Genomic DNA, 9,307 nt, shown 5'->3' with positions numbered 1-9,307 from the left:
TACCATGATATTTAATGGTTTGCCTTGGAAACGAACAGAGATCTTTCTGTCATTTTTGAGATTGCATCCAAGTACTGCATTTTGGACTCTTTTGTTGACCATGATGGCTACTCCATTTCTTCTAAGGGATTCCTGCCCACAGTAGTGGATATAATGGTCACCTGAGTTAAATTCACCCATTCCAGTCCACTTTAGTTTGCTGATTCCTAGAATGTCGATGGTCACTCTTGCCATCTCCTGTTTGACCACTTCCAATTTGCCTTGATTCATGGACCTAACATTCCAGGTTCCTATGCAATATTGCTCTTTACAGCATTGGACCTTGCTTCTATCACCAGTCACATCCACAACTGGGTATTGTTTTTGCTTTGGCTCCATCCCTTCATTCTTTCTGGAGTTATTTCTCCACTGATCTCCAGTAGCATATTGGGCACCTACTGACCTGTGGAGTTCCTCTTTCAGTATCCTATCATTTTGCCTTTTCATACTAACTCAGTGAAACTAAGCCATGCTGTGTGGGGCCACCCAAGACGGACGGGTCATGGTGGAGACGTCTGACAGAATGTGGTCCACTGGAAAAGGGAATGGCAAACCACTTCAGAAGAAAGTACCGGACTTGCCTTTTTTCCAGCCTGTGGGGAAAACCCAGCCCTTCATTCATCTTCCACTCCATGGCCGTCAGCAAGGTGTTCGTCATCCAGTTCCTGGATGAGACAGGCCAGGGGTCAGAAAAGGATTAAATTTCCTTGGGCTTGAATCCTACAAGTAGGTAGAAAAGGAAAGAAAATAAAGAGTCCATTAACCATGGTTATGAAAAGTCAGACCTTTCCCACTGCCAACCTTCATGTCCTTTCAGGCATTGTAATGCTGCAAAGAGTTGCTGTCTCTTTCCCTACTAAATACCTACTTCTGTTAATCGGGCTTTCCTAGGAGGTGCCAGACCCTAGGAATAGGGCTGGGAGAGGGAGGAAAAAACAGTCCTTTATGCCAATAAGAAAAAAGTTATTTTTAATTTAAAAATGTCTCAAAGTGGGGAATTCCCTGGTGGTCCAATGGTTAGGATCCTCGCTGTCATTGAGGAGGGCCCAATTGAGTCCCTGGTTGGGGAACTAAAATCCTACAAGGCTGTTGGCCAAAAAAAAAAGTCTCAAAATGTTTAGGTTAATGCATGGATAATAAATTGGTTAAATTAAATTTAGGATTCTGGGGAGGCTAACTTTTGAGGTTGACATTTACATTGTTGGCTTCCCTGATAGCTCAGTTGGTAAAGAATCTGCCTGCACTGCAGGAGACCCTGGTTCAATTCCTGAGTCGGGAAGATCTTCTGGAGAAGGGATAGGCTACCCAATCCAGCATTCTTGGACTTCCCTTGTGGCTCAGCTGGTAAAGAATACACCTGCAATGAGGGAGACCTGGGTTCAATCCCTAGGTTGGGAAGATACCCTGGAGAGGGGAAAGGCTACCCACTCCAGTATTCTGGCCTAGAGAATTCCATGGACTGTTTAGTCCATGGGGTCACAAAGAGCCGGACACGACTGAGTCACTTTCACTTTCCCAGGTGGCCCTAGTGGGAAGGAACCTGCCTGCCAATGCAGGAGACAGAAGAGACACAGGTTTGATCCCTGGGTTGGGAAGATCCCCTAGAGTAGAACATGGCAACCCATTCCAGTATCCTTGCCTGGAGAATCCCATGTACAGAGGAGCCTGGTGGGCTACAGTCCATGGGGTCGCACAGAGTTGTACACAACTAAAGTGACTTAGCATGCGTGCACATGGCTGTAATAAATCATCTATTTTTTTTCTACTGCAGTGGACCCAATCTCTAATTGGAGAAATTGTGAATATGGCCTGTAATGTGGACCCCTTCATTTTTATGTTATGCTCTTGTGGAACGTTCTTTAAGCCCAGTGCAGCTGGTTTTTAAAGGCTGTATTAGGACCAAACCAGCCTTTAAAAGGTGGGAACATTGCTTACCATTCCTCTTCTCCTATTACTGCTCGAGAGCTGGTTTCCATCATCCAATCAGTTAAATCTTGACTAGATGTTGAGAGTTAATTATGTGCCCAGGTTTGAAATTTAAAAGATGACTCCTGCCTTCTAGAAGCTTGCAGTATCATTGGAGTACCATGATGGACACTTTACATAATTAAAGAAATAATACAGAGAAAAGTATAATAAGTTGCCAGATACAGACTTAGTGAAATAGAAATGTAGAGAAAGTAAATGATTACAGAGTCAGGAAATCCTCTTAGAAGTAGAACTTCAGTTGGGCTCTGTGAATACAGGAAGGGAGTAAGGTACTCAGTAAAGGGAATACAGCATGAGCAGACCAGAGAAAGAAACCAGAAAGTTCAGTTTCAGTTTCCTCATCTGTGGGATGAGTCAGGAAGCCAGATATGAGCTCCTCTGCAGCACGGACTGTTGTCTTCAGTCTTGTGGCTCTATCATCAGGCAGGATTTCTCTCATAGAGTAGGCACTTGATAGATGCATCTTGACTTGAGCAAACATGACACATGGAGGAGATGGCTTGGAGATTTGTCCACCCAGGGACAAAGTCCATGTTAGCAAGCCGTGAATCTCCCTCAGCAATCTGGGGCTCAGCTCAGAACCATCCTGACTGAGACAGGCACATTACTTCTCCCTGGGTGTGGGACTAAGTCCTCTGAGAATGCAGCGAAAGGGTTATCTTGCTTGTGCAACTCACTTCCAGTGAGGACACAGAGCCCTGGTTGCCTCCAGCATATGGTCGGTCGTGATGGTGACACTGCTAGGTCACTCAGGGAACTCATTGTTGGGAAATGAGCAGCTGGGCTGTGGGTACACTGATAACATTGATACCTGGCCACCCTCCGTGGGTACCTTTAATTCAAATGACGTATTTTAATTAGCCAGGTATGTGTGATAATGTGAGACAGAAAAACAACAAACATTCCCATTTAACTCCTTGGAAAACATTCTTAACCTCTTTATCAAGTTTATTTATGAAACTGGAAAATTCAATTTGGATAGTTTAGTTTCTTTTTGTCTAAGGGAAGAACTCTCAAATGTCACCTCTTCTTGTGATTCTACAGGCCACTAGCCTATGTCCTCACCAAGACTCCTCCAACTCTCCCTCCCAGCAGAATGCATTATTTATATTGCTTCCTCTGAGATCTTATGGCACAGTATTCATTGGAGCACTTGTCACAGTGTATTTGATAACATTTCTACTTTTTGTCTTTGGGTGGTGGATTCCTGGAGGTCAGGAACTCTCTCTGTTTGATTGTCGTAGCCTCAGCACCCAGCAAAACACCTGGCCTATAGTAGGTGCTTAATAAATTGATTAAATTAATATTGGCTCTATTGATTACTTTTAAGGAACTTAAGATAGAATATGCTTCCTTGGTGGTTCATCAGTAAAGAACCCACCTGCAATGCAGGAAATGTGGGTTCGATTCCTGGGTTGGGAAGATCCCCTGGAGGAGGGCATGGTGACCCACTCCAGTATTCTTGCCTGGAGAATCCCATGGACAGAGGAGCCTGGTGGGCTACAGTCCATGGGGTTGCAAAGAGTTGGACATGACTGAAGTGACTTAGCAGCAGCAGCAGCAAGATAGAATTCATCAGAAAAATTCCTCCTGTTCATTATCTTTACTTTCTCTGACTGAGACTATAAGAGCCTTTTGGCCAACTAAAAACCATCTGCAGAATTGGACTGCAGGGGATTCTGAAATGAATTCTCTCCTAGAATCTCCAGGAAGGAAAACAACCCTGCCAACCCAGCTTGTCCACTGAGTCCTGTGTCAGACATCTGACATCCAGAACTGTAAGATAATCAATTTGTGTTATTTTAACTCACATAGTTTGTGGTAATTTGTTACAGCAGCAATACGGAACAAATATAGTGGGTGAAGAAAATACTGCCTACATCACATTGCCCAGGAACAATTCACTCTTGCTGTACCAGGAGTGTTTTGCATATTCCTCCATTAGAGTTAATGTCATATTATATTGATTTGTTTCCGATTCTCTCTCTTTTAGGCTGTATGCATTTTCTTGTGCAGGACTGTGCTTTTTTCATCTCTGTATTCTTAGTCCTTCAAATGTCATTGACTCTCTATGTGTGTCTCTGGTGACGAAGGAGGAAGAAGGGAGGCACATGGGGAGGAGACGTGATCATGGTGGCGTCAGCACGAGGGAGGGGAAGCTCAGGAACTGGTGAAGACTGGCTCTGGCTGACGTTAGTCCTCTGTGGTGTGGGCTGGCGGTGCTGGAATGCAGAGCATCTGCAGGTTCACTGCAGGCAGGAGGAGGCAGCGCCAAAAGCAGCTTGGTTTCTGTGGGTTTCTTGGTCCAGGAATGATTGATGAGCATGTCTCATCAACAGTGAACTCCTCTCTGATTCCCTGTCACCCAATCCCTCACTCAGAGTGTTTCTCAACCCTTGTAGTCCCAGACTGGAAACCACAGACTTCAGTTAGACTTGGAGCAACTCCAATCTCTGAAGTATTCAATTTGGGCTTCCAGAGAGTGACACTGTTTCTCTAGTTTCCCAACACTAGACTGCAGTACCTCCAGGGGCCATGAATGTGCCCTTTACGAGCAAACCCATATTCTGGCAGACTTGGTCCAAGACATTTATTTCAGTCTATTAATGCAGATTGCTCTTAGTATGTGTGTGTGTGCGTGTGCATGTGTGTGTGGTTAAAATTATATACAAAATGGAGGCGGGATTTGAGAATTCCCTGAGCAGAGAAAACCATTTAAGCCAGTAAGCTCAACTTAAATCTAGCTTATTTCATGAAAACAAGTGAAACTTAACCTAGATCATTTCTTGTAAATGCCTGTGACAATCATAAAAGAAACTTGAGTTATCGTCTTTAAAATGGTATGAGGTAATCACTTTTAACCAATCCCCTGCCACCTTGGACCCCCCCCATTGTAATAACCAGTCATTTAAGCGTTAATAACGTTCTCATTTTCACTTTATAAGCCCTGCTGTAATTTAATGCCCCCAAGCTTCGTATCCATCTTTGAATTTAGAAGCCCCCAGTCCCAAACTTTTTATTTTATTTTTAAAAACTATTGATTTATTTTTGGCTGTGCTGGGCCTTTGTTGCTGTGCAGGCTTTTCTCTAGTTGCGGGAAGTGGGGGCTACTCTCTAGTTGTGGTGTGTGGGCTTCTCATTGTGGTGGTTTCTGTTGTTGCAGAGCACGGGCTCTAGGGCACACACGCTTCAGTATTTGCAGCAAGTGGGCTCTAGGGCACAGGCTCCACAGTTGTCGAGCATGGGTTTAGTTGCTCCACAGCATGTGGAATCTGTCTGGATCAGGGATTGAACCTGTGTCCCCTGTATTGGCAAGCGGATTTTTTTTTCTTTTTTTACAACTGAGCCACCAGGGAAGCCCCTGAACTGTTTTTATGTATACAACAAACTCTTATTAAATACTATTTGTTGATTTGGTGGTTTTAATTATGTTACATGTGTACATGTGTGCTCAGTCATGTCTGACTCTTTGTCACCCCGTGACTGTAGCCCTCCAGGCTCCTCTGTCCATGGAATTTTCCAGGCAAGAATAGGAGTGGGTAGCCATTTTCTCCTCCAGGGGATCTTCCTGACCCAGGGATCAAACCCACATCTCCTGCATTGGTAGGTAGATTCTTTACCACAGAGCCACCAGGGAATCTTAATTGTGTTATTTCTGGATTTTTGACAGTTTCCTGGCATCAGAAGTGGGATCCAAATAAGACTTTCAACAACTCTGAAGCCAGTGAGCAACCACCTGCTGGTCCCCACAGGACCCAAGGAGTCAGTGCGTTCTCACCGACCTTGCTGCTTTCTTTGTGTGTTGAACTCGCCAACTTTATCATGCATACCTGTATTCTGTTTGTTCTAGCTTCTTGGTAAGTCCCCCTCCTGTCTGTAAGGGGAGAAAACCTGTGATTCCCTGGAATTTAGGCAGCAGTAGGATTACTAGCACCTCATGGATTGTTTCAGGTTATCTAAAGGCAGAGATAGATTCTATCTTGTCTAAATCTCATTCTCCTCCCCGCTTAAAGATTCCTGCTTCTTGTATGTATAATCACCGTGGGCCATAATCTTGTGCCTTTCTGGCAAAATGAGTGAACTTTACAAAGAATAATTTGGAATTATCGTGGCCACTTTGGGGAAACTCTAACTTAGATAATATAGTCTACTTTAAGGGGTGCCCTTGAAAAGAGGATTACAAACTTCTCAGAGACAATGGAAAATACTCTTTGATTGGTATGCAGAAGTTTCTAAGAGACCAGCTGACTCCAAAAATAGCTTTTCTTAAAGAATTTTTATAATGTGCATGCACACATACACACACACACACACAGTCTATAGTTAAAAAAAACTTTGGCCATCTGAACAGGTAACCTTAATTTAGTCTGTTGGCAAGAAATACAGTTTGGATTCAGATTCTTTTGCATTTTGTATTATTATACTTGAGACATAGCTAAAATTTAAAAATGAAAACTGTAATATCTCTGTATCTGCCTACTTGTTTAGGTATATCCATATATGTATGTGTATTATGTATTTATGATTTTTTTTTGGCGGTACCACTTGACTAATGGGATCTTAGTTCCCTGACCAGGGATTGAACCTGGGCCCCAAGCAGTGAACGTGCCAAGTTCTAATCACTGAACCACCAGGGAATTCCCATGTATATATGATATTTTTAAAAGAATTCTATTTAGTTGGCATAAAGAGAAATAAGTGCTTATATAAATTAAGTATTCCTAAAACTTTTCAGAAATAGAAACTCTAACCCAATTGTTTTCAAGTTCACATGATCAGAAAAATCCTTGATGAAAAAAAGCTAGTTTAAGTTTGTTGGTTTAATAAAAACAAGCATATTTTTGGAATTGTTATTATTAAATGTTTGCTTGTCAAATAAGCTCATGCTATCTTTATGTTACAAAATAACTTAACATGATGGCTAGCTGTTTGATGTCTAATCTAAGCATAATTGTTAAAAACAAGTAATTTAAATAAATGTAAATAAGATAAAAGTTTACACTAAGCTAAACTAAATAATTAATATTTATATCTAGTTCATTTCCAAATAAGATAGTATACTAAGACATTGATCACTGAACATAAATTTAAATTTATTTCCTTTTCTTAATTTTTACAGAGACAAAGGATATTTGAGTCTATTAATAAATATGTCTTTTGTCACATTAAAACCACATTAAAATTGTACTATGAAAAGCATATTTCTAAAAATACAAATTTACATAATTATGTTTTTATAAATTTGCTATTTTACTATGAGATGCTAAATATGTGATAAATAGCTCACTACTGCCTGCTTCCTAATTTTCCCTGGGAAGTTAAAGATTACTCATAGTTAAAATTTATAAACAATATGTAAAATTAGAGCTACAACAAACAATGAAGAATGAAGGAAAACAACTTTGTATAAAAAGTAAGGGAAGAAAATCAGATTTAAAAAATCAGTACAGGTTTATTCCATTTCCTCATAAAAACAATTCCATAAAATATTTGAATAAAAAAAAAAGAGCAAACAGTTTTCAGTAAGTGTTTGCATATTTTTTCTATATACTTTTCTTCTCCCTTCAAATTCCAAAACACAGTAGAATTGAGATATTCTGAATTTTGTCACAGTCACATAGCCTTTAATTCTGTCAACACAGCTTCTATCCATTGCCCATAAAACCCCTGAATATCTGGCATAAGGAAATTAAACACATTATCTAAACTCGAGTATATAAGTCCCTTCCAAGTGCAAAATTGCTCATTCATTATGAGACTGGCTCTTCCATTTCCTTGCTAAGGATGTAGAGGTGTGTCCTACATCCTGAAAATAATAGACCGCGTTTGCATGGCATGGATACAAGCAATAGTTACTGCACAAGTGAATAGGACACAAAACTACCTGAGCTGGTGGATTAGTGTGTTGCAGGGAAGAGGAGCTGGTGGCTGGTTTTTTCTTTCCCTCTAACTCTTTGACAGCCAACAGCACATGAACATTATTTGTTAAACTATTCTGCCCATGCATTTTTTTACTTTGATTCAAAGAAAGGAAAACTGACATTGCTCTCTCTCACATTGATTGGAAGAAATCAATATGATAGTGAAGATTTTGTTGATTCTAGGAGTATGAAGCATCAAAGTAACCTTTATTATGAGGCCTGAACTTGAAATTAAAAAAACTGAAGTATAGTTGATCTATAGTGGGATGTATTTTTATTTGAGGAGTATGTGAGGAATATAGGATATAGTTTTGTTAAGGAGAAAGAGTAATGTCTAAAATAAACTTTTTTTTCAGAATAAAAAAGGAAAAAGAAGAAGATAAAACCTAAATGGATATAGAAAGATGCAAAAGGTTTGTGGAAAAGAAATTTTATGTTGTGAGGTTACAGCTGGCTAAATTGAATAGATTTATACAGAGATTTTTAAAATAAAAAACTAGAGTTTAATTTTCTTTCTGTTAAAATCACAAAATTTCTTAGATTATTGGTCTGTTTTAAATAAAATATTATAAAAGGTTTTTCTTTACCTTTAATGTAACCTGCCTAGGAAACAAGGATTCTCTGTCATGGGAAATGTTTCCTGTATTCCAAATTGTCTTTGTCAGATCTTTGATTAATTAGGAAAACAGAGTCTTTTCAGTTTTAAAAGCTAAGGTTTTTTTTTTTGTTTGTTTGTTTTTGTTTTTTACAGCTACTTAACTTTGTATATTTGCCTTTGAAATCTTTCAGTTGTCACTTTGGTGAATGGATAACTAAGTATTATTTCATAGTGACTTATGCTTCTATTTGATGAACTATTTCTAATCTTTTGACTTTTTTTTTATGCTCTTTTTTTTTTTGGGTTTTGTCATACATTGATATGAATCAGCCATAGAGTTACACGTATTCCCCATCCTGATCCCCCCTCCCACCTCCCTCTCCACCCGATTCCTCTGGGTCTTCCCAGTGCACCAGGCCCGAGCACTTGTCTCATGCATCCAACCTGGGCTGGTGATCTGTTTCACCATAGATAATATACATGCTGTTCTTTCGAAACATCCCACCCTCACCTTCTCCCCACAGAGTCCAAAAGTCTGTTCTGTACTTCTGTGTCTCTTTTTCTGTTTTGCATATAGGGTTATCATTACCATCTTTCTAAATTCCATATATATGTGTTAGTATGCTGTAATGTTCTTTATCTTTCTGGCTTACTTCACTCTGTATAAGGGGCTCCAGTTTCATCCATCTCATTAGAACTGATTCAAATGAATTCTTTTTAATGGCTGAGTAATATTCCATGGTGTATATGTACCACAGCT

At 39.9% G+C, this 9,307-nt stretch overlaps 1 long non-coding RNA gene across 3 annotated transcripts in view; it reads left to right on the top strand.

The window, feature by feature from the left end:
* LOC122434521 overlaps positions 1-8,874 on the top strand; it is a 26,171-nt gene extending 17,297 nt beyond the window's left edge. For all 3 annotated transcript variants that reach the window (XR_006267395.1, XR_006267396.1, XR_006267394.1), the window contains 2 exons: positions 5,699-5,885; positions 8,306-8,874. This is a non-coding gene — a long non-coding RNA (uncharacterized LOC122434521). The remainder of the gene's footprint in view (positions 1-5,698; positions 5,886-8,305) is intronic.
* Positions 8,875-9,307: the final 433 nt, after the last annotated feature.

Source organism: Cervus canadensis, chromosome X (assembly GCF_019320065.1).
Source record: "Cervus canadensis isolate Bull #8, Minnesota chromosome X, ASM1932006v1, whole genome shotgun sequence".
Classification (NCBI taxonomy): Eukaryota; Metazoa; Chordata; class Mammalia; order Artiodactyla; family Cervidae; genus Cervus; species Cervus canadensis.
Note: the sequence above shows the minus strand (reverse complement) of the source record. Positions and strands in the feature narration are given on the sequence as shown.